Source organism: Oryctolagus cuniculus (assembly GCF_964237555.1).
Source record: "Oryctolagus cuniculus chromosome 16 unlocalized genomic scaffold, mOryCun1.1 SUPER_16_unloc_1, whole genome shotgun sequence".
NCBI classification, from domain to species: Eukaryota; Metazoa; Chordata; class Mammalia; order Lagomorpha; family Leporidae; genus Oryctolagus; species Oryctolagus cuniculus.
Genome location: NW_027208201.1, coordinates 308,329 through 335,490, shown reverse-complemented (window position 1 = coordinate 335,490; position 27,162 = coordinate 308,329). Strand labels below are relative to the sequence as shown.

General features: G+C 40.1%; 1 pseudogene; it reads right to left on the bottom strand.

Moving 5' to 3' along the window:
* Positions 1–577: 577 nt before the first annotated feature.
* On the bottom strand, positions 578–10,877 carry LOC127485324 (vomeronasal type-2 receptor 116-like; annotated as a pseudogene).
* Positions 10,878–27,162: the final 16,285 nt, after the last annotated feature.

The window sequence follows — 27,162 nt, the reverse complement described above, 5'->3', positions numbered from 1 at the left end:
GCAGGACCACAAAATCTATGGAAAAAGAAATAGATTGGTGGATGTGTGACTGGCAGGAGAAGGAACTGCGAGTAACCATAAATGGATAAGGAATTTGATTTTTAGTGATAAAAATATTCTAAAATATGACATAGATGATTGTCACACAAAAGAGTGACATGTCTAAATGAAATTAGTTCAGTTTAAAACTGTTACTTTGTTGAATTATTTTCTGCTCAAAATTAAAAATTGTTTTCTTATGTTTGGTATTGGCAAAAGTAAATCTAAAGCCAAAATCAATAATGAACAGAAATGAACAGGTGGAAAAGAAGTTTGCAGAATTCTTCTACCTACATATAATTAAAACTTGGTGTGTGATTATCACATCATTGCAAATCAATATGAAATGATATATAATTAAGGAATTTCTGGACAATGCATTATACACATTAAAATGATTTAGCATGTCTAGTGGTTGCACTAAAAGTATCCCAACTCTATTGTAAAGCCACATTGATATAGACACTAATGAATGAAAACAGTAAACAAACTTATAATTCATTTTATTAAAATATGAATATTACAGTGTTGACTAGCTGACAATGCAAATAAAGAAATAAAATTTTCAAGGAGAGCCTTTATCTGTGATGGGTTTGTGTTTGTGAACATAAAACCCAGGCTAAGAAATTTTTACACAGTATTATTTTGAAGAAGAAAGGAGGAATGGGGCCAGCATGGAGGTATAGTGGATATAACCATCACCTGTAACCCTGCCATCCCATGTGGGTGCCACTTCATGTCCTGGCAGCTCCACTTGCAATCCAGCTCCCTGTTGATGATCTGAAGAGTTAAAATTGTATATGTGCAGGTGTAAAAAGTTAAGCTTAAGGTTTAAACCTTCCTGGTGCAGCTGTGAAAATATGACAGAGGTCACATAGTTTCGGATCCCTACTTATGTGGCTATGATGGTGTAAATGGGGGCCGAAGCTAGATAATTGCTGCCTCCTAGGTACTATGTTCCCGAGACCTTATGACCCTTACCGTTGGCTTAAGGACAGTTTGCTTAGGGCCCTTGCTTAAGGCCCCTTTGATCCTGGAGAAGTTACAAGGCTGCTTGTTCAAGCATTACAGCTGCACGACAAACTCCCTTGCCTTCTCCCAACATCCTACCCTCTCATAATGACCTTTTGGTGGTCCCATACCTCCCCCCTCCCAGTATCAGTTATCTGTCCTGACAAAGTGTTATGGCCTCCTGTTTTTGCCTGCAGGTGTGAGATAAAGTCCTGTCCTACCCTTGCATGACATCCTGGCTTCTTGTGATATATCCTGACCCCATACCTCCCTTCCCTATAAACACTCATTTGTCCTGCTGTATAAAAACCCTGACCCTCAACTCCTCGATGCTTCTCTGTTCTTGCGTGTTCATGGAGCCCTAGCATGCTGGTTCAATAAACCCCCTGCTGATTGCATGAGAGTGTCTGTTGGAGTCGTTCCTTGGGCAGCGGACAGCTTTCAACCCTAACAGATCAAGAGGAAGCAGTGGAAGATGGCCTGCATCCCTGACACTCACATGGACACCAGAATCAATCTCCTTGCTTTGGCATGAACTATCACTAGGCCGCTGTAGATATCTTCAGGGTCTATCACCAGATGGAAGGCTTTTTCCACTCTCTCTTTTTGGTGAATTTGTCCTTCAGAAGAAAAATATTTTAAGAGAAGTATAAATTGTTCATAAGGAGGTTACATTCTGCAAGCTATTTTATAACTTCAGAATGCAAAATCGGTTTTATAAATCTTACTTTCTCTCCATTGAAAATTGCAAGAACCTTAAGAGCTACTCTTCAGAATGTCTGTTTCCTTGGAAATTATTCTATCCCTTAATCCTTTCAAAGCATTCTTCTCAGGTCTGAAGAGAATAATGTAGCACTTGGGGACAAAGATGCAGCCCAGGAGCCCCGCACTGGAGGCCAAGATGGAGAAGACCTCCACGGCCACCATGACCTTCCCCTTGGTGCTGTGGTAGACAGGCAGGAAGGTCACCCAGACACTGCAGAACACCAGCATGCTGAATGTCAGGAACTTGGCTTCATTGAACATGTCAGGCAGATTCCTGGCTAGGAAAGCCGCAGTGAAGCTCAGCAGGGCCAAGGAGCCCAGGTAGCCCAGGACACAGTAGAAGGCAGTGACGGAGCCCTTCTTGCACACCAGGATGATGTGGCCATGCTCAGAGTGTGCATCTGTGTCAATAAAGGGAGGAGAAGTCCCAAGCCAGATGGCACAGAGAGTCAGTTGGATCAGGGAGCAGATGGGAATAATGGAGTTAGGTACCCCTGATATCAGCCAGTGTCTCATCCTTCTCCCTGGGGCAGTGACCTTGAAGGCCAGCACCACAGTGATGGTTTTTGCCAAGACAGTGGAAACAGCCATGGTGAACACCACTCCAAATGTGGTCTGCTGGAGGACACAGGTTGTTGTGTTGGGATGACCAATGAACAGTAAGGAGCAGAGGAAGCAGAAGATGAGGTTGATGAGCAGGATGTAGCTGAGACAACGATTGTTGGCCTTGACTATGGGAGTGTCTTGGTGCTTCACAAAGACCCCAAGAACTACAGCGGTGAGGGCAGAAAAGCACAGAGCTGTGCAGACCAGAGTCATTCCTAAGGGATCATCGTAAGCCAGGAAGTCCACAGCTTTGTGCAGGCAGCGGTCATGCTCTGTGTTGGCATACTGATGATCCAGACACTTCACACACTGGTGCATATCTGGTGAAAAATGTATAATAATATCATCTCAAGTTCAGTTATTTCTGATTAACATGGTCCTTCTGTAATTCCCAACTAACTCTTTTATTTTTTTCAACTTTAATAAATATAAATTTCCAAAGTACAACTTTTGGATTATAGTGGCTTTTCCCCCAATAACCTCACTCCCACCCACAACCATCGCATCTCCCACTCCTTTTCCCATCATATTCTTTTTTTAAGATTCATTTTCCATTATCTTTACATATAGATCAATTTAGTTTAGTTTAGGCAGATAGTCCTTATTTGATGTTTAAGACAGCATACATAAATGACATCTAGGACATTATCAACCATTTTAATGCCCATCTTCCTCATGTGAGCCAGAGTTATTACTTCCTCTCCCTAAGTGCCTTCCATACTGATGAGTACATGCTGTTTTTGTCCTAACAAAGACCCAAAGACCTAAGGCCTACTCCCTGAACTTACTCATGGTGTTTTTTGTTTTTGTTTTTTTTTTTTTTTTGACAGGCAGAGTGGACAGTGAGAGAGAAAGACAGAGAGAAAGGTCTTCCTTTTGCCGATGGTTCACCCTCCAATGGCTGCCGCGGCTGACACGCTGCAGCCAGCGCACTGCGCTGATCCTATGGCAGAAGCCAGGTACTTATCCTGGTCTCCCATGGGGTGCAGGATCCAAGTACTTGGGCCATCCTCCACTGCACTCCCTGGCCACAGCAGAGAGCTGGCCTGGAAGAGGGGCAACCGGGACAGAATCTGGCTTCCCAAATGGGACTAGAACCCGGTGTGCCAGCACCACAAGGTGGAGGATTAACCTAGTGAGCCACGGCGCCGGCTACTCATGGTGCTTTAAAAACATACCTTAACACGTGTCCTATTAACACCAAAAAATTCCTTCTTCATTATTTCTTCAGATTGGGAAGTAGTGATCAAGATGCCAGAGGATTCCATGTGTGGTGAGGGCTACTCTGCCCTTATACATGGCGCATTCTTGCTGCATCCTTAATTGAACAAGAGCAAGCCACAGCCCTTGTTTTTTTTATTTTTAAATTTTTATTTAACATATGCATTTTTTCATAGATAGAAATTTAGGAATATATTGATTCTTTCCCCTAAAGCACCCTCGCACCCCATGTGCCATACCATCTCCCTCTCCCTCTCCCAACGCCTTCTTCATTATGGTTCATTGTTAGTTTGATTTTATATACAGAGGACTAACTGCATATTAAGCAAAGATTTCAACAGTTTGTATCCACATTAACACAGAAAATATAGAATACAGTTTACGGAAAAATTTGCAGTCAATTCTCATAGTACAACTCATTAGGGATGGAGGTCCTACATGGGGAGTAATGCACAGTGACTTCTGTTGTTCCTTTAGCAATTAACATTCATGTATGACATCACTGATCACTGGAGGATCTTGCCATGCATTGCAAAAGCTATGGAAGCCTTTTGTGAACATAGAGTAAGTCAACATTTTGACATGGCCATAAGCAAAGTGGATGCTCTCTCTGCCCTTCAGAGAAGAGAATATCTTTCTTAGATGACCCTTTCTTTCCATTGAGGTCTCACAGAGATCCTAGGCATGGGCTTTTTTTTTCTGCAGAGTCTTGGCTTTCCTTCCCTGCAATGAGTCCTTATGTTAATGGTACTATTCACTCTGTACTCTCATGGCCTCATCAACCACCCAAGGGTTCCAGTCTTCGTTTTCAATAAGTGTTTTTTATTTATACTTTACTTGAAAGGCTGAGTTCCAAAAGAGGAGAAGTAGGAGGGAGGGAGAGGGAGAAGGACAGAGGACAGGGAAAAAGAGAGAGGGAGAAAGGATGAGATGGAAAAGGAGAAAGGGAGAGATATACCTCATGATTCACACCCCAGATGGCTGCAACAGCTGGAACTGAGACACTCTGAAGCCAGAAACTGGGAACTTCTTCTGGGTCTCCTACATGGGTGTGCACTCAAAAACTTGACCCATCTTATGCTGCTTTCCCAAGCATCAGCAGAGAGCTGGACTGGAAGTGAAGCTGTTGGGACTGGAAGTGGTGCCCAGCTGGGATGCTGGCATCACAGCCAGAGGCTTAACCTACTATGCCACAGTACCAGCCACAGGTTCCCACTCTTAGTAACATGGACTGGGAGATTTACTTTGTGAATTTTGGGTGCACAGAAAGCACACAACCATCTCACTAAAGCACATCTCTCTTAGATAGCATCTGTATTAAGTCATTCTAGGTGCAAGCACTGATTGAGAGAACACCATTAGAAGGCAGGTTTTCAGGCCAGTGCCATGGCTCAATAGGCTAATCCTCCGCCTTGCGGCACTGGCACACCGGATTATAGTCCCGGTTGGGGTGCCAGATTTTGTCCTGGTTGCCCCTCTTCCAGGCCAGCTCTCTGCTGTGGCCAGGGAGTGCAGTGGAGGATGGCCCATATCCTTGGACCCTGCACCCACATGGGAGACCAGGAAAAGCACCAGGCTCCTGGCTTCAGATCAGTGCAATGCGCTGGATGCCATGCACTGGCCGTGGTTGCCATTGGAGGGTGAACCAACGGCAAAAGGAAGACCTATCTCTCTGTGTGTCTCTCTCTCACTGTCCACTCTGCCTGTCAAAAAAAAGGCAGGTTTTCAATTTCCAGAGAAACACAGAAGAGCTGTACACTTGATACCAGTTGGATTAATTGCCACCCTTGAGCATGTTTCCATCAAGGAACACACTGGGATGCTGCCTGTAATCAAAGTCAGTCTGTAGCTCAACTTGAACCCTATTGGCATATTTCTACTTTCTTGCCATTTTTCCTTGAACATGAATTTTCTCTCCAGTTCTGTCCGTATTCTCTTCTTTTCTATATATTACTCCATTGCTGTCTGATGTCTCAACTTGTAGATGTCTTCAACATTTAGTTAGTCTTACCTTTGGATATTTCATACTTTTGAGACATTACATGTGCCATCTTTCATTGCTTCATTTTCCATAACTGGTAATAAAAATAACTGTTCTGTGTGTTTAATCTTGTATTCCAGCTCTACATAACTCAATTATTGATTCACTAATGTCATTATACCATCCCAGGATCAGTTGAAAATGATGCCACTTGTATATCTTCCTATTTAGTAAGTTGCATGTCTTTCTTTTTTGATAATATGCACAGAGCAGTCTCCTAGGTAATTTCCTACAGAAGTTACATTCTTTCTTCAACTTTGTATCCAATCTTCAGCCATAAGTTCCATGTTTTTTAGCATTCTAAAAATACTCTTCAGGATTGAAAACTGTTCCTTCTTTTCAGCATTTTTGAGATGTTTTGTTCATTGTTTACAATTCTTAGATCACTTATATTTTATTAAATGTTTTTCTGCAGTTATGCTAATTCTTATTACCATTTTTCAGGGACTATAAACTGAATTACATTGCATGCAAAGCTTGGGGCATGATGTAACCTATTTTAAAAAATACTGTTGGCCGGCACCGTGGCTCAACAGGCTAATGCTCCGCCTAGCGGCGCCAGTGCACCCGGTTCTGGTCCTGGTCGGGGCGCCGGATTCTGTTCTGGTTCCCCTCTTCCAGGCCAGCTCTCTGCTGTGGCCAGGGAGTGCAATGGAGGATGGCCCAAGTACTTGGGCCCTGCACCTCATGGGACACCAGGATGGGCGCCTGGTCCCTGCCTTCGGATCTGCAAGGTGCGCTGGCTGCAGTGCACTGGCCATGGTGCCATTGGAGGGTGAACTAACAGCAAAAGGAAGACCTTTCTCTCTGTCATTCTCTCTCACTGTCCACTCTGCCTGTCAAAAAAAAATAAATAAATAAATAAATAAAATACTGCTAAATTTACCTTGTTTTAGATTTCAAATGTGTGAATTTATTTCAACAACAGTGTCTTACAATTTCATTTTGCTCAACCATCTGGCAGTATTTGATCAAACAAGTTAAGATGATGCTGTAGAAGAAACAGAATTTTTGCACTCACCTGTTCCCTACAGGAATTCAGACAAGATTTCCTTTCATATGTGAATGTTTGGTAACAGTCGTCTGAAATTTTTTATCACAATAAAATTATTGGGAATTATTTTAATAACTGTGAGGATATTTGGATTTTTCAAATATTTCTTAATATATTTCATAATATTTCTATCTGGAAATTCCTGAATTTGTTCCATATTCTTCAATGTATCACCATTAAATAATTAATATTTTCTAATATTAGTATTTTTTATATCTGCAGAGAACTCCTCAGCTCTCTTTGTTCATACACACAACACACACACAGTGTAATCCTGATTTTGTACTGTTCCTTCTTGCTGAGGTTCATATAATTTGCTTTTTTTTGATCACCAACTTTAAATTCTTCCAATTTTTTACTTACTTCAGTTTCCTATAATGTCCACATTCTATCTTCAAGGACTTGTGTTGAATTTGCTGTCACTGACCAATCTTGCTATGCATATTTTTTTACCATGGATGTCAGCCTGTGTTTTTTTGAAACAGATTTTATACATGTGTATATGTCTGTAGACATATGAAGGTTCTTGAAGATTCATATTTTGAGCAACAATGATTTTTCTCAAAGAATAAGGTTAGCCCCATTTATGATATTTTATGAGTATTATCCCTTGCTGATTATAATAATGTCTTATTTCTAAGATCATTTTGCATATAACACATAGTGCATTAGAGTTGTGCTTTCTCACTCCAAGCATGCTACACTTCAATTTGGTGAAAGTAGTTTTACTATACATGAACAAGGAACACAGACATGAATTTACCTATACTGAATTAGCACCTACACCACACTAGTGCCAGGGATCGTACTCTGTTGACAGAATCTGTCACTTTCACCAATAAGTTTAAACAGATTAGAGTGATACTAAAAATATGGTGAATATAACTACACATACAACACAAGCAAAAATTGAAAATCTTCATGATACATGTGATGATAGCCTATTTCTGCTTCATGGAACAAATCTGAGAAATCCCACACTGCTTTATGGGGTGAATATTCTCCAATATTGGTTTCATTCATGTTTTACTATACATATCATCCTGAACTCCAACATGGTCAGCCTTCCAGTGACACTTAGTCTTTCATATGATTTCACAAACACTACATGAAGTAGAATGTAGTGTGCAAAGTTTTATTCTTTTGAGGATTCTTGCTGATTATAAGGATTAATTTCTACTGAAGGAGGGAAGAATTTTCTCAGCAGTCATATTCCACATTTTATCTTTCCATGGAGGATTGGAAATTCTAAGAAACAGGTGTTAACTTCTCCATGAGGCTGGCACTGACTTACCTGTCTGATTGGAAATCTCATTCTCAGGACAAGGTGTGCAATCAAAACAACAGGCAGGCTTTCCCTCCAGAGGGGCTTTCCTGAATCCAGAGCTGCAACTCACACTGCATACTGAGCGTGGAGTCTGAGCAAAATCAGATGAGCATTGGTCAGAGTTGGGACTGTTTCTTAAGTTCCAAGTAGAGGGTTTCCAAGTCCTGAACAACCTGTTCACTTAAACTGTAAACATCTATTTCTGACACAATGACAGCATGCAATTTGATTTTCTAAATAAATGGAATCAAAATATGTGGAGGAATGAGTGTGTGTACTGTCCATCCTCAGACACTAAAAATATAAGAAAGTATTTAGATTGGAAGAGGAGTGGTTAATGTCTCTAAATGTCTTATCAATAAGCCATTCTGCACATACTCCCTTAGCAGTTGGGGGGGGTAACAATGTGTCGTGTGAACCTTATGATCAGGTCCAACTTACCTCTGTAATTCCTGTGGCCCACTCTATCAAATTCTCAGAGAGAGACAACTGCTGGCTCTGTGGAACATATGAGGAAAACTTTCCTACTTTAACCTTATGTCCAACACCATACGGAAAATTCCAGAAGTTTAGAATGTCGTATTCAGCTTCCAAATTTCTCTTGTGATTCAAATTCACTAGGTCACCAGCAGGATTGGTAAATTGGAGGTTCTTGAGAAACGGGTGCAACTGAAAAGATGCATCATATTCTCATGAAGACTGCCCAAATGATAACACACCAAACCCAGGTTAGAGAAAGCCTCTGTTTGTCTGTGATCGCAAATAAACAAAGGAACCTTTTTAGAGCCACCAAACCAAATAAAATAAAAAAAAAACTCATCAGAACTGCATCAAAGTAAGTACAACTTCACTCATTTTCATCAAAAAAACAAGGGAAATCAAAAATATCTAGCTGTGATATTCAGAGCATTTCCAGCTGTGGAATCCAAGCTACCAACACTCACTTATTTTCTCAGTGTACCTAGGACAACAATCTGTAATAAGGTTAGCAGAATAAAAAATTGTGCAAATTATATGAAATCTCTTCTATTCATTGTAGATGAACATCCTCAGCAACAATTGACACTAAAATATAATTATTATACTGTTGAGATTGAAAACAGAATGACACAGTCTAGGTATTGCAAATCCAATATTAAATTGACAGGATGGGTGAATACTCTTTAAGACACAGCATTAATGCTGAGCCAAGTTACTTTCCCACTTGTCAATGTAACCCTGTCTTTAATGTCATATTATAGGCACAGGCTCATTTATATCTTGTGACTGGAGAAAGGATCCTAAGCTACTTGGATTGAACAGCTGCAGGAGCTCTTAAGGGGATCACTTCAGGAGTACATGTCATGCAATGGAAAAAAATTACCTGCCAGGGAGAAAATGCCACCTTTGCCCCATTGTTCCCTGGCTGCATTTCTACCTCTTGTAGAAGCATCTCATGTATACTGTGGGCCACAGCATACACAGCATTGTATATGTTGTAACTCCCATCACTCATGGCCGTATCAAAATGATGCGGAGGCAATGATTCCAAGGAGGCATTCAGTGGACAGTTGTGTAAAGTTTTGCAGGATGCCCTAGAAACTTTGCAATCAAAAGCCAATGACCAGAATCTAGAGAGGTAAATGTCTTCTGGGTATTTGGAAGGGTTAGCTGTCTGAAGAAAGTTTTTGAAACCAGAGATCTCACTATGGTGGTGTGAAAAAATGAGAGTCCCGTGGAATGAGTGGAGCAGGAAATGTCCCTCAGAACTGGCAAAATCCCACTGTGAGGTTGTGACCCAAACTTTCCAGGTCATTACACGTTCCCATTTTGAAAGCTGACACCTATGAGTGAATCAGTGACACAGAAAAGAATCACCACATTTGCTGATGATTTTAGGATCTGGATATGATACAGCCTGCCGAATGAATTATATGACTGCTCAGTGGCTGGGATCAATTCCACAAAGTCCACACAGATGCCATTCTTCTGCATCTCGACTTTCAAATTGGACATAAACTGAATTCCTTTTGGGAGGTCTGAGATGGCCAAACCCACCCACGTCCAGCTGAAATGAAGCATCAAGGAGACCATGCCATGGGCCAGAGAAGTGTCTTTGGGGGCCATCTGATAGAGGGAAGGAAACTGACCACTGTCACTCAGAAGAGGTTCAAAAGACCCAAGAGTCAGCTAAAGGAAAATGCAAGAAATCTGTGTAAGGTTATTGCTATAGTGAATAATCTTATTCCTGAAGAAATTAAGCAGATGATGGAAGTGTCAGAAGATTTTAGAATATTTCATTTTTCTCATCCCTCCTGCATAACTTCCTAGTTCCTAAGACAGTAGATTCACAGCTTGAGGGAAACATTTCTCATTTTCACTCACACACACCTCTGCTTCAGAATAAATGTGGCTAATGCATTTATCCTCTGCATTCCTTCTCTTTACATCATCCCCTATGGCAAATGTATAAGGTCACTGTCGCTTAAATGTTTGGGTCAAGTAAGGCACCTAAGTAGATGTTCTTTTTCCCTCTCTTTCCCTTATACACTCACCTGTGGAATTTTGTAGAGTTCTAGCAGTGTCCCTATTTGGACAGCAATGCTTGTTCCTGATATTATGGCTACAGACTTGCTCTGTTTCCTACACGTGTAATTAGGAACATCCTCTTCCAGTCCTGCAAGCCAGATGAAGGGATTCTCCATCACCCTCATGTCACTGTGCATGACATTATAGAGATCAAATCCCAAGGTCATGTTGGGTAAAATATGTGGGTTCTTGTTGATTTCCTCAATGGCAAAAACCAAGGCCAGAACATACTGGTAGTTTTTGGACTGAAACCTGCATGAAGGGCACAAGGATCTTTAAGGGAGAAGCCTCAAATCCAGATTATCATCAATTCTACTGCATTTACTGTGACAGTTGGATTGGTCATGGCCAAACATTCGTATGTTCTAATCCTTATTCATACATTTGCTGAGGACAGCGTGTTAAGAGTGTCATATTTGCAGAACACATGTCCTCACCAGAAACAAAGCTACTACTCCCTTGATCCTTGTCTCCCAGCCTAAACTATTCTGAAAAATATGATTTGTTTTACAGTATAATGCCTTTGGCATGATATCACATGGCTGTCCATACAGCCAAAAATATGATCTTATTTTTAATACAAACCTCATCAATTTAAATCATCCCTGGCAACACATACCTCTTCTAAGTTTGATATTTGATATCTAAAGTAAATGCTATAATAGGCTCTGGAATGCCCTTTTCAAAGTTCATGCACACCTAGAAAGAACATTCAAGTTCTCAAAGAAAGCTTGACAAGTAAAGACACATCCTCTTTAGCACTGCCTCTAAATGTTTCCTACATTCACAAACTACAAGGCTGCTTCATTTTATCACATCATTAAATGATTCTTCAAATAGGAATCCTGTGATCATAAGGCTGCAGGTTGTAATGGGAAAAGAGAGTAACTCAACTGAAGGCTATGTAATCAGAAAGAGGAAGAATATCAGAGTACTGAGAATGATAGGTGGAAGTCTGGATTTTATGCAGAAAAATCTCTTCCCCATCAAATCTCTTCCCCATCAATCACCATCACAAGCCAGGAAAATGAAATCAGATTCAGAGCTTGAAATAAGGAAAACAGCGAACACTTTAGAGAAGACTGAAACACTGCCTGGGTAGATGTGAAAGGCTTTACAATTAAGACAGTCATGCATTTATTTAGAACACTAGGTATATATGAAAGTAAATCATTATCAGTGGTATAAGTATATACTCCAAACTGGCCTTATTCACCCAATTTTCCCTACAGAACCAAACATAAACAGCCTTCCATGCAAAGAACATGATGCATTTCTACTTTCTGGGATCTGGCATTTCACAAAGAATGCAAATGAGGAGCCTCTTGTATGTATTTCAGATCTACTGTGTGTTGAGTCTCCATGAATAGACCAGGTCATGGACACTGCTTGTTAAGGGTCACTGTGCGCTGCAGAGGAAGTGACAGTTTTCCATTCCTCGGTGCATGTTGCAGCATAATATATATGTATGCATGCATATTATATACATATTCTCTCCTTATATTTATATATAGGTGTCCCATTACCATGTAAAGAGTAGCTGGATATCTATTGTTTTATATATATCTAATTTCTAACAATATTTGTTATCAAATTTGTCATTCATACTTTGTATGTAGAATGAAGAAATTTAAAAATTCTTGCTGAAAGTAGCAAATAATATTCTGTTTTGTATTTCATATTTCTCTGTTCCTCTCCTCATTCTTCTACATTTCCATCAATTCCTCATCCTCTCATTTCTTTCTCCAGCTCCCATTGGTAACAAAAGGTTTAAAAGGTTTTTGGACACCCTGGACATTTGTGAGAGTTGTCATTTCAATCTGTTCTATGTTGTGTTCCTTATCTTTAAGAACAGTTAATCAGTAAGTATTGTATTTTCTAAAGTTGGTGAATCTTATATTGGAGGGTATAGTGTTAAATCTATTGATAGTTAAATACTACTTGTATTCGCAAGTATCATTAACACAGGCATTTTCTCCTGGGTTTGCTAAGATTTGATTATGATCTCCGGTTTGCATAGTATACATCTTGGAGGAACCTGGGCTCTATTCATAAAAATCTATTCCTGCTACTGGAAATTTACACTCTTCTGGTCTCCATCATTTAGGGTACACTTAAAAGATGTACTGCATGCATAACCATGCATACCACTACTACTAATAAATACATATTTCCTAATTGGGATGCCATGTGCACATATCAAATTAGGCAAATTTATAAAAATCATGTGAAGTGAATAATATCATTATACCAAGCTAGTATCCATTAGATTTTTTCTGGATAGAACTTAGGACAAATGCCTAAAATACTTGATCAGTTGCCTCACCTTGGTGGCACCAACTATAGTTCTCAAATCCATTAGCTTTAATGATACTGCAATGATCTATGTTCTAATATCTACCTTCTATCAAAGATCTATGTATCATCACCCTATAGCTTGTAGCATTACAGTAGAAACAAATTAGAAATCACCACCAAAATAAACAGATGTGAGGAAAACAATTTCACTGTCCTAAAAGATACTATATTCTATAGGCTTGGATTTTTCATATATAAATACATATTAAACATTTATACTTAGCTACAGGTAGAAAGTATCTTAAAGAGGGGCAGAAGCAGAATAATCCCCCTTCTGAAATGTGTTTTCCCAGAAAAAAGAATCAGGGGCACATCCTCAATGTTGTAGATTCAAACCATTAACATTCTTATGGGTATATTCAAAATTAAAATATATTGGCCGGCGTCGTGGCTCAATAGGCTAATCCTCCACCTAGCGGCACCAGCACACCGGGTTCTAGTCCCAGTTGGGGTGCTGGATTCTGTCCCAGTTGCCCCTCTTCCAGGCCAGCTCTCTGCCATGGCCCGGGAGTGCAGTGGAGGAAGGCCCAGGTGCTTGGGCCCTGCACCCCATGGGAGACCAGGATAAGCACCTGGCTCCTGCCTTTGGATCAGCACAGTATGCTGGCCTCAGCGCGCCAGCCGTGACAGCCATTGGAGGGTGAACCAATGGCAAAAGGAGGACCTTTCTCTCTGTCTCTCTCTATCACTGTCCACTCTGTCTGTCAAAAAAAAAATAATTATTATTATACTTGTGGTCTGAGATTACTTTTACTTAGCAAAATCTTACTTTCTTGAATATCTTTTTCTCCTTTTTGACTGTAGAAAAAATGAAGCGAGCTCATGGCCCCAACTCTAATACATAGCATAAAAGTTTGTGAGCATATGTGGAAGAGCTCATGTAACTCAGATTTGTTCATTACAGGGCATGTGTTCTGTAAGAAAATGCTGCTGAAGCACAATAGGCCCCTGAGCTGATGAATGTGGACAGGGAAGGACAGGAAGATACCAACCAGACTCTGCTTCCTCCTATGATGAGATAACATTTCTCTGAACAATGCAATGTGCCAGGCAGAAAGAAATGTCTTCCACATGCCCCAAGTTAATTATCAGAACTTTTTAGGTGGGACAGAAATGGAAAGGGCAGGGACACACAATGCATATGTTTATCCATCTGTAGACCCAATAATAAGCATCTATTATGTAAATCAAGGAAAAATGATTATTGAAAAGAGAACTTACTGTCTGAATGTGAGATATTTTTTGATAATATTCATGATTCTATTAACGAGGTGTATGTAAATAGGGAAAAAGGCAGCGATCTCAATATCTCCATCCTTGTAATAACTCCATTCCATCTGGAAAAAGCAGTTCTGATCATCATGACAAGTCACAAGGAGACACACTTGCAAAAAGAGCAAAAGAAAAATCAAAGGAAACATCTTCAATGCCTGCAAAAACACTAAGAAACCACCGCAGTGGAACATGAAGGGTCATGCAGGTGCATACAAATTGCATGTATATGTGTGTGTGTTTGTGTGTGTGTGTGTGTGTGTGTCTGAGATTCCTTGAATTAAGCCACTTTAATACTGCTCGATCTGATTTCTTTCCACTAGCTGTCCATTTGTCCATGTGGGAATCTGGAGCCCTTTCTGCCCTGAGGTTCTGCAGCTCAAGGCTTCTGTCCTGGTGAAAAACACAAGAAGGAAAACATGTTTGTGAATCATCCTCTTCACCCCAGGCGCCAGTATTTCCTCCAAGTCCATGGATACAAAGACACAAGGGCTTAACTCCTATTAGTTACTTTTGGTCCATGGGCTTTGTCAATAAACTTCTCCATAAACTTTTGGCAAATATGCACCTGGATTGCATCACAGGGCATGAAGAAGGCATCAGGTGAGTTTCTCAGTAAGATTTCTGACCAGAAAAATCCAGTGTAACACACTTCAAAGATCCAAAGAACAATGGGGCAGTCTCCAGTCCCCGTGTTCTGTGGAGCCACACATCAACTTGATGCCACACAGACCCAAAGCAAATCCTGTTTACAGAGATACATAATAGGCCTTCTGATTCTCAAGCACTGTGGAACCAGTAATCACCCTGAATTCAGGAGTTTCATTCTGTATGTCAAATCATCACATCTTCAGTTGTAAAATATGAAACCCTTCCACATTGCTGTTAACCAAAGTAATCTCATGGTAATCTGTTTTCACACTGACAACCTTGGTTAATGCTCTCATGAGAACCAGGGACTATTTGAGGACTTCTCACTTTTTACTCTAAGGCAGACAATACCAGCTGGAAGTCATCACTTTATTTCCACCACGACAAACACCAAGGGCAGAATGACGCATGCAGACACTTGTACTTCTTGAACACAAGTGACTTTAAGGACTCATGTAGGACACCATCAGAGCAGCTATGTACCTTTAACACTTTGCAAAACCAACAAACTGCACAACATGACTGAACAAAATGGATAGTATGTCTTGTAAGCAATAATGATGATCAACACTGACTAATCATTTGTACTTGCATATCAGTGTGAGGTATCAGTAATGAAGTAAATCTAATGAGGAGGGAAACAAGAGAGCAAGGAAGAGAACTCTAGTATTCCATTCAGAAGTTTTCTAAACTCAAACTGCTATAAATGAGATGCCTAATATTTTAAGCAAAACACATTTTCCATTGCCTAGTATGATGCCATTAGTGAGATTTTGAATGGTGGCTCCTGCAAATTGAGATGAAGTATAGGCACAAAACACACAGAATTCACTGACTTGCATAAAAATGAAATATAATGTCTTGATGAGTTAGATTTATTACCAGTACCATGATGAAACTTGTAGTCTATACAGTTAAACAAGAAAATTAAATGTAATCAGAGAGCAAACATCTCCTGTTCTCTCTAATGTCTGGAAACTAAAAGTAGAGTCAATCTGAATGCACCAGAATCACTGAACAAAGGTTGGGAATGGAGAGGATGAATTCCATGCAATGAGAAGGCTTCAAAAATGTATTGGAAATGTGTGTTATGAAACATTATGCATAAATTTCAAAAAATTTGGCACCCAGATCTACTTGTCATTTTTTGCTTAAATGTTTCTTTCATATTTATCACTTATCTTCTACATTCTTTTTTTCATAGAAAACTTTTATTTATTAAAAGTAACTTTCAAAAGTACAACTTTTGGATTGCAGCAGTTCTTCCTCCCATAACAAACTTCCCACCCCAAACCATCCCATTTACTACTCCCTTTCCCATCCCATTCTTCATTCAGATTCATTTTATTATCTTTAAATACAGAAGATCAACTTTATACTAAGTAAAATTTCAACAGTTGGCACCCACACAGACACACAAAGTAAAAAGTACTGTTTGAAGATTCTTTTTACCATTAATTCTCATAGTACAACACATTAAGCACAGAGGTCCTATATGGGAGCAAGTGCACAGTGACCCCTGTTGTTGATTTAACAATTGACACTCTTATTTATGATGTCAGTAATCACCCGAGTCTTTTGTCATGAGCTGCCAAGGCTATGGAAGGCTCTTGAGTTCACAAACTCCAACCTTATTTAGACAAGGCCATAATCAAAGTGCAAGATCTCTCCTCAGTTCAGAAAAAGGTACTTCCTTCTTTTATGGCCCATTCTTTCCCCCAGGATCTCACTCACAGAGATCTTGCTATCAGGCATTTTTTTTTTTTTTTGCCACGGTGTCTGGGCTTTCCATGCCTCCATTCCTCTCATGGGCTTTTCAGCTAAATCCAAATGCCTTAAGGGCTGATTCTGAGGCCAAAGTGCTTTTTAGGGCATTTGTAGTTCTATGAGTCTGCTGTGTATCCAGCATCCTATGTTGGATTGTTCTCTCCTTTTTAATTCCATAATTATTATTAGCAGACACTGGTCTTTTTTATGTGATCCCCTTGACACTAAATGCTGTATTTATGATGAATTATGAACTTAAACGGATCATTTTAACTAGTAAGATGGTGTACGTGCCTACCAACTTAATGGGATTTGGGGTCCCATGGCATGTTTTTAGCTTTACCCATAGGGATAAGTCTGAGAGAGCGTGTGCCGAACGGTGCATCTCCTCCCTCTCTTATCTCACTCTTATTTTTTGAAAGACTTATTTTATTTATTTGAAAGACAGAGTTACAGAGAGAGGTAGAGACAGAGAGAAAGGCTTTCCATCCACCGGTTCACTCCCTAGATAGCTGCAATTGCCAGAGCTACACCAATCAGAAGCCAGGAGCCAGGAGCTTCTTCCAGGTCTCCCATATGGGTTTAGGGGCTCAACAACTTGGGCCATCTTCTACTGCTATCCAAGGCCATAGCATAGAGCTGGATCCAAAGAGGAACAGCTAGAACTCAAACCGGTGCCCATATGGGATGCCAGCACTTCAGGTCATGGCTTTAACCTGCTGCGCTACAGAACTGGCTGCTCGCACTCTTATTTTTAACATGGATCAATTTTCAGTTAACTTTAAACACCTAAGGATAATTCAATGTTAATTCAAGAGTTCAACCAATGGTATTAAATAGAAAAAGAAAATACTAAATAAAATAAAATAGTAAAGTGTTCCTCAAAGTTCAAGACAAATACTGATCGAGTCATTGCTTCTCGTAGTGTCAGTTTCACTTCTTCAGGTTTCCCTTTAGGTGCTCAGTTAGTTGTCACAGATCAGGGAGAACATAGGATATTTGTCCCTTTGGGACTGCCTTATTTCACTCGGCATTTTGTTACAAATAACTGGATTTCATTTTTTTACCACTTTGTAGTATTCTATAGAGTTCATATCCATAGTTTCTTCATCCAGTCTTCCATTGATGGGCATTTAGGTTCATTTCACCTCACCTGTCAGAATGGCTCTACTACAGAAATCAACAAACAACCTGTGCTGGAGAGGATTTGAATGAATGTACCCTAATCCACAGGTTGTGGGAATGTAAACTGACACAGTCATTGTGGAAGACAGTATGAAAATCTCCAAGAGCTGAAAATAGGTCTGCCATATGACCCATCCAACAGACTCCTAGGAATCTACTCAAACAAAATGAAATCAGCATGAAAAAGGGTCATGTATACCCCCATGTTCATTGCAGCTCAATTCAAAATAGCTAAGAAATCAAATCAACCCAGATATCCATCAATAGCTGACTGGATAAAGAAACCATGGTATATATATTCTAAGAATAGTAATCAGCAGTTAAAAAAAAAGAAATGAAAATAAATCATGTCTATTGCAACAAAATTGATGGAGCTGGAAACCATGATATATAGGAGAAATCAGCCATTATCAAAAACAGACACAAACCATATGTATTATCTTGTCTAGCATAACAAGTGCCTGAAAGTAATGTTGGAGTAAAATTGACAATTTGAGATTCCATTTTTTTATAGTCTTTGTCTTTATTTTGAGGAATAGTTTGGTTTCTTCATACCATTTGTAGAACACATTACATACAGTAAGGTTAATCACTTGAGTATACAGTAAACTAGAAAACAGTTCTTTGCAAAAATTAAGAGTGGCAGTAGGAGAGGGAGGAGGGAGAAGCATAAGATTGCAGCTGGTGCTGTGGAGCAGTGGGTTAACATGCTGGTCTGAAGTGCTGGCATCCCATATGGGTGCCAATTCAAGACCCAGCTGTTCCAATTCCTGTCTGGCTCTCTGCTGTGGCCTGGAAAGGCAGTGGAGAATGGCCCAAGTCATGGGAGACCTGGAAGGAGCTCTTAGATTCAGATGGGCACAGCTCTGGCCATTGCGGCCAATTGGGGAGTGAATCATCAGACGGAAGACCTCTCTCTCTGCCTCTCCTCTCTCTGTTTAACTCTGACTTTCAAATAAAATAAATAAGTCTTTAAAAAAAAGAAGCTTAAGATTGTGGACAGGATGAATGGTTAGGTGGGAAGTATCTCTGTGTTCCTAAAACTGTATATATGAAATTCATGAAACTTGTATACATCATCAAAAATTTGAAATATAAACACATTGGGTAACTTACAAAGAAGAAAATATATTTTTGAAAAGCAGAAGTAACAACAAAATATAATTCATGAACAATGGGAATATAATATGATGGATATTTCTGCACAGATAAATATATGACCAAAGGGCATTACAAACAATGCTAATCAGAAATAAGTATGGACAAACCATTCCACACAAGAAGGAGCCTCTTCTTCACAAACACTAACCGGCTACAAAAAATTTCAAAGTTTTTAGGTGTCGGAGATGCCATAGGGAATTTGGAACCTTCAAACCATGCTAGAAAATTACAACACATACAGTATGGAAGACAGTTGTCACCTCCTTAGCAAATTCAACATAAAATTCATTTATGATCAAAATGTTACACACCTAATAGTACACTCCAAAATCAGAAAATATGCAAAAATCTCTTGTACATCAGTGTGTGTCTCCAAACAGGCAAATTGGGAAATAACACACAAGTCAGTATATGGTTAACTGGAGACACAAAACTAAATGAATTACTATAAGGAATTATCAGTTTGTCATGGAAAATGTAGATACCCACAATAATGTGAATGCTCCTTGAAAACACCATGGACGATGAAAGGTCACCTAAATCCACAGAGTCCAATATTTCATTTATACAAAACACTCAGTACCATTAAATCCATGGGAACAGAAAGACTGGTGGTTGTGTGACCAGCAAGAGAAGGAACTGAGAGTGACCATTAATGGATAAGGAATCTGATTTGTAGCAAAGAAAATATTTTAAAATATGACAGAACTAACAGTTGCACAAGAGAGTGAATGGTCCAAATGCCATTACTTCACTTTCAAATTGTTACTTTCTGTTCAATTATTTTCTGCTGAAGAAGATATAAAAATCACTTTCTTATGTCTGGTATTGGCAAAAGTAAATCTAAAGCCAAATTGATAATAAACAGAAATGAGCAGATGGAAAAGAAGTTTGCAGAATCAGTTCTACATATAATGAAAACTTGGTGTGTGATTATCACATAATTTCAAATCTATATGAAATTATATATAATTAAGGATTTCCTAGATAATTCATGTGTATATTAAAATGATTTTAACATGTCCAATGATTGCATGAAAATATTGCAACTATATCACAAAGCCAAAATTAATATAGACTCTAGTGAATGAATGAAAACAGCAAACAAACATGTAACTCATTTTATTAAAATATGAATATTACAATATGTTGAAGAGTTGACAATGAAAATGCAGAAATGAAAAGTTTCAAGCAGAGCCATTATCTGAGATGGGTTTGTGTTTGTGAACATAAAACCCAGGCTAAGAAATTTGTACACAGTATTATTTTGAAGAAGAGAGGATGATTGTGGCCAGTGTTGGGGTGTGGTGGATATAACCAACACCTGTAACCCTGACATCCTATGTGGGTGCCAAGCCATGTCCCAGCTCTCTACTTGCAATCCAGCTCCCTGCTAATGATCCAGAAAAAGCAGTGGAAGATGGACTCTTGCCATCCCTGACACCCACATGGAAAGCTAACTGAGCTCCTTTCTTTGGCCTGAACCAGCACTGCACCATTGTGGATATCTTCAGAGTATATCACCAGATGGATGATTTTTCCCAGTCTAGCTCTCTGTTCTGTTGATCGGGATTTGAGAACTAAAAAATTTTTAAGAGAAATGTAAGTTGTTCCTAAGGTGATTAAAATGTTCAATTTATTTTATAGCATCAGAATACAAAATCAGTTTTGTAAATACTGTTTCAAATCCTTGAAACTGAGAGAGCCTAAAGAGCTTCTCTTCAGAACAAATGCTGGACCACTGTAGACATCTACAGTATCTATCAGCAGATGGAAGGTTTCCCCCACTCTCCCTTTATTTTCAGTGAATTGTTCCTTCAGAATACAAACATTTTAAGAGAAGTATAAATTGTTCATAAGGCAGTTCCATTCTGCAAGTTACTTTTCAACACAGAATGCAAAATCAGTTTTGTACACACTAGTTCCTAACCATGGAAAATTGAGAGGGCCTTAAGAGCTACTCTTAAGAACATCCGTTTCCTTGGAAATTATTGTATCCCTTAATCCTTTCAAAGCATTCTTCTCAGGTCTTAGGACAATAATGTAGCACTTGGGGACAAAGGTGCAGCACAGGAGCCCTGCACTGGAGGCCAAGATGGAGAAGACCTCCACAGCCACCATGACCTTCCCCTTGGTGCTGTGGTAGACAGGCAGGAAGGTCACCCAGACACTGCAGAACACCAGCATGCTGAATGTCAGGAACTTGGCTTCATTGAACATGTCAGGCAGATTCCTGGCTAGGAAAGCCGCAGTGAAGCTCAGCAGGGCCAAGGAGCCCAGGTAGCCCAGGACACAGTAGAAAGCAGTGACGGAGCCGTTCTTGCACACCAGGATGATGTGGCCATGCTCAGAGTGTGCATCTGTGTCAACAAAGGGAGGAGAGGTCCCAAGCCAGAAGCCACAGAGAGCCAGTTGGATCAGGGAGCAGATGGGAATAATGGAGTTAGGTGCTCCTGATATCAGCCACTGTCTCATCCTTTTCCCTGGGGCTGTGACCTTGAAGGCCAGAACCACAGTGATAGTTTTGGCCAGGACAGTGGAAACAGCCATGGTGAACACCATTGCAAACGTGGTCTGCTGGAGGACACAGGTGGTTGTGTTAGGATGACCAATGAACAGTAAGGAGCAGAGGAAACCGATGAGCAGAATGTAGCTGAGACAATGATTGTTGGCCTTGACTATGGGAGTGTCTTGGTGCTTCACAAAGACCATAAGAACCACAACGGATCCAGCAGCTGCTGAGAGCACTTTCTCTTGGGGACTTTCCTTTCTCTTCCTGCTGCAGCATTAGCTACCTATTAGCATAATGGCTTCCATTTGTGTATGGAGTCAACAGCTCTGAGACTGGAATTTCAGGAGTCCACTGAAAGGGGATGATTTGGAATGACAGACTTTTGACCGAACTAAACAAAGTCTCCTCCCAACTGATGTTGAGCTCCTTATCAAGAAACTGCCAGTGGAGGGATCCTTGCTGCACCCCCCTGCCAAGGCAAAGACAGAAAGACTTTCCCACCTGCTGGCTCACTGTCCAGGGGACTGCAGCAGCTGTGACTAGGCAAGGCTAGAGCCAGCACCCAAAAGCTATATTTGCATCTACACAGATATTCATGGGAGTCAGTACTTGGATCATCATCTCTCAGGATGAACATCAGCAGGAAGATGGACCAGGTGGAATAACCAAGCTCTAACAAGTGGCTGTGAATCAGAGGACCTACTGGGAGAACAAGGTCACCCACTGCGCTGAAGCCGAGCTGCAGGAGCCACAGGGTCTGCACACCAGTGCAGGAAGGGGAGTTTGTGTCACACAGACACGAGCGGGGAGAAATGGGACGCCCAGGGCTCCGAGTCCACACATCTGCGCTGGAAGGGGAAGTGAACTCAATAACCCAAGACATTGGCTGGGAAACGGAGGTCAGAATCTAGAGGGGAGCGGGAAAGTTCACCAGACTCACTACTGGAGAGAAGGAAAAAATGGTGGGGGGTTTCTCTCTCCACCAACCTTGCAAAGGTTGCAAGGCTGCAAGGCTTGCAAGAGTTTCCAAGAGTTTGCAAAAGACAAAGAGCAGGCCCCCTCTCTGGATTTACATAACAACAGGCGAGAGCTAAGGAATTGAGTCACTACAGTTCAGTAGCTCAGGCAACCCAGTGGGAGTCCAGAGGAGAAACAGAGCCTGCACAGACTCTTTGGGTATAATCCAGAGATCGGAAGCTAAATACCATCAATTATGCACAGCCATGCTGTGTGGTATTACTTACCCCCTGAATAAATAAATAAATAAATAGAGATTTACCACGTGTAACTGGAGGGTGTCACCTTTGCACACCTGTAACCCGGAAGAACCAAGCAGAGCTCTCAGGCCACACCCATCAGAAGCCTCCAAGGCTCCTCCAACATCAGGCAGTCCAATTAACACAGACATGGTATAAAATAAAAAAAAATAAAAATAAACGCACAGTGACGAAAGAAGAATTAACGATGCCAAGCAACAAACACAGAATTGAGGGAACAAGATCAACGATGACACTATGATGCCTCCAAATAAACAAAACACCCCAAGCCAAGATTATGAAGATGATGAGATAGAAGAAATGCAAGATACAGATTTGAAAAAAATTATGATAAGAACATTTAGAAGTTTTCAAAAGCAAATCCTTGAACTACAGAAATCCTTATTGGACAGGATTGAAAATCTCTCTTGTGAAAATGAAATTTTAAGGAAGATTCAAAATGAAACGCAGAAACTAGTAGAACAGGAAAGTGTGATAGTGAAGAGAAATCAAAATGAAATGAAGAGCTCAATAAATCAAATGACAAACACATTAGAAAGCCTTAAAAACAGAATGGGTGAAGCAGAAGAGAGAATATCGGACTTAGAAGATAGAGCAGAGGAAAACATACAGTCAAAACAAAGAAAAGAAGAGGAAATTAGAAATCTAAAAAATATTGTTGGGAATCTACAGGATACTATTAAAAAAACCAACATTCGAGTTCTAGGAGTTCCTGAAGGCAAGGAAAGAGAGAAAGGATTAGAAGGCCTTTTTAGTGAGATACTAGCAGAGAACTTTCCAGGTTTGGAGAAGGACAGAGACATCCTAGCACAGGAAGCTCATAGAACCCCCAATAAACATGACCAAAAGAGATCCTCACCATGACACGTGGTAATTAAACTTACCACAGTGAAACATAAAGAAAAGATCCTAAAATGTGCAAGAGAGAAACATCAGATTACTCTCAGAGGATCTCCAATTTGACTCACAGCATACCTCTCATCAGAAACACTACAGGCTAGGAGGGAATGGCGAGACATAGCACAGGTGCTAAGAGAGAAAAATTGCCAGCCCAGAATATTATATCCTGCTAAGCTCTCATTTGTGAATGAAGGTGAAATAAAGACCTTTCATAGCAAACAGAAATTGAAAGACTTGTGGCCACTCGTCCGGCCCTGCAAAAGATACTTAAAGATCTACTACACTCAGAAACACAGAAACACGGCCATCAATATGAAAGAAGGGAAAGGAAGAACACTTACCAGTAGAAGAGCATAGGAAGCTCAAAGCACATACTAGAAAATATCTCCAGGAAAATGGCAGGGCAAAGTCACTACGTATCAATAGTCACATTAAACATTAATGGTCTGAATTCTTCAGTTAAAAGACACCGATTGACTGATTGGCTCAAAGAACACAACGCAACTATTTGTTGCCTACAAGAAACACATCTCTCTAACAGAGATGCATGTAGACTGAAAGTGAAAGGTTGGAAAAAGATATTCCATGCCAACAGAAACCAAAAAAAAGCAGGTGTAGCCATATTAATATCAGACAAAATAAACTTTAATACAAAAACTGTTAGGAGAGACATAGAGACACTGAGATCTGGCACCAGACAGGGATGCCCACTCTCACCACTGCTATTTAACATAGTTCTGGAAGTTTTAGCCAGAGCCTTCAGACAAGAAAAAGAAATTAAAGGAATACAAATTGAGAAGGAAGAAATCAAACTATCCCTCTTTGCAGACGATATAATTCTTTAATTAGAGGATCCAAAGAACTCTACTAAGAGATTATTGGAACTCATAGAGGAGTTTGGCAAAGTGGCAGGATATAAAATCAATGCACAAAAATCAATAGGCTTTGTATACACAAGCAATGCCACGGCTGAGAAAGAACTGCTAAGATCAATCCCATTCACAATAGCTACAAAAACAATCAAATACCTTGGAATAAACTTAACCAAGGACGTTCAAGATCTCTACGATGAAAATTACAAAACCTTAAAGAAAGAAGTAGAAGAGGATACCAAAAAATGGAAAAATCTTCCAAACTCATGGATTGGAAGAATCAACATCATCAAAATGTCCATTCTCCCAAAAGCAATTTATAGATTCAATGCAATACCAATCAAGATACCAAAGACATTCTTCTCAGATCTAGAAAAAAATTATGCTGAAATTCATATGGAGACACAGGAGACCTCGAATAGCTAAAGCAATCTTGTACAACAAATACAAAACCGGAGGCATCTCAATACCAGATTTCAGGACATACTACAGGGCAGTTGTAATCAAAACAGCATGGTACTGGTACAGAAACATGGATAGACCAATGGAACAGAATTGAAACACCAGAAATCAACCCAAACATCTACAGTGAACTTATATTTGATCAAGGATCTAAAACCAATTCCTGGAGCAAGGACAGTCTATTCAATAAATTATACTGGAAAAACTGGATTTCCATGTGCAGAAGCATGAAGCAAGATCCCTACCTTACACCTTACACAAAAATGAATCCACATGGATTAAAGACCTAAATCTATGACCTGATACCCTCAAATTATTAGAGAACATTGGAGAAACCCTTCAAGATATTGGAACAGGCAGAGTTTCTGGAAGAGACCCAGCAGGCACATGCAGTCAAAACCAAAATCAACTATTGGGATTGCATCAAATTGAGAAATTTCTGTACTGCAAAAGAAACAGTCAGGAAAGTGAAGAGACAACCGACAGAATGGGAAAAATATTTGCAAACTATGCAAAGATAAAGGGTTAATAACCAGAATCTACAATGAGATCAAGAAACTCCACAAAAACAAAACAAACAACCAACTCAGGAGATGGGCCAAGGACCTCAATAGACATTTTTCAAGAGAGGAAATCCAAATGGCCAACAGGCACATGAAAAAATGTTCAAGATCACTAGCAATCGGGAAATGCAAATCAAAACCAAAATGAGGTTTCACCTCACCCCGGTTAGAATGGCTAACATACAGAAATCTACCAACAACAGATGCTGGCGAGGATGTGGGGAAAAAGGGACACTAACCCACTGTTGGTGGGAATGCAAACTGGTCAAGCCACTATGGAAGTCAGTCTGGAGATTCCTGACACCTGAAGATAACCCTACCGTTCGACCCAGCCATCCCACTCCTTGGAATTTACCCAAAAGATCTAAATTTGCAAACAAAAATTCGGTCTGCACCCTAATGTTTATCACAGCACAATTCACAATAGCCAAGACCTGGAACCAACCTAAATGCCCATCAACGGCAGACTAGATAAAGAAATTATGGGATATGCACTCTTTAGAATACTATACAGCAGTAAGAAACAACGAAATCCAGTCATTTGCAACAAGATGGAGGAATCTGGAACACATCATGCTGAGTGAAATAAGCCAGTCCCAAAGGGACAAATACCATATGTTCTCCCTGAACAGTGACAACTAACTGAACACCAAAAAGGAAACCTGTTGAAGTGAAATGGACACTATGGGAAACGGTGACTTGATCAGCATAGCCCTGACTGTTAATGAACAACTTAATACATTATCCCTCTTAGTATTTTTTGTCTGTTCTACTTAATATAACTGGTTTAATTCTGTAATTAATACACAGTTATTCTTAAGTGTTGAAAATTAACTGTAATGTGATCCCTGTTAAACATAAGAGTGGTAATAAGAGAGGGAAGAGATGTACAATTTGGGACATGCTCAAGCTGACTTGCCCCAAATGGTAGAGTTAGAAACATACCAGGGGATTCCAATTTAATCCCATCGAGGTGGCACGTACCAATGCCATCTCACTATTCCAAGTGATCAATTTCAGTTCACAATTGATCATAATGAAAGGACTAAGAGTCAAAGGGAGCACATAAACAAGTCTACTACCTGCTAATACTAACCGATAGAATAAATAAAGGGGAGAGTGATCCAACCTGGGAAGCGTGATACTCAGCAGACTCATAGAATGGCAGATGTCCTAAACAGCACTCTGGCCTCAGCCCTAAAGGCATTCCGATCTGGCTGAAAAGCCCATGAGAGTATTTCAGGCATGGAAAGCCAAGACACTCTGGGAAAAAAAAAAAAAAAAAGACCTAAATGAAAGATCTCTGTGAGTGAGATCCCAGTGAAAAGAACAGGTCTTCAAAGAAGGAGGTACCTTTCTCTGAAGGGAGGAGAGAACCTCCAGTTTGACCATGACCTTGTCTAAACAAGATAAGAGTCGGAGAACTCAAGGGGCTTCCATAGCCTTGGAAACTCATGACTGGAGCATAGGGAGATTACTGATGCCATAAACAGGAGTGTCAATTTGTAAAGTCAACACCAGGAGTCACTGTGCACTTACTCCTCGTGTAG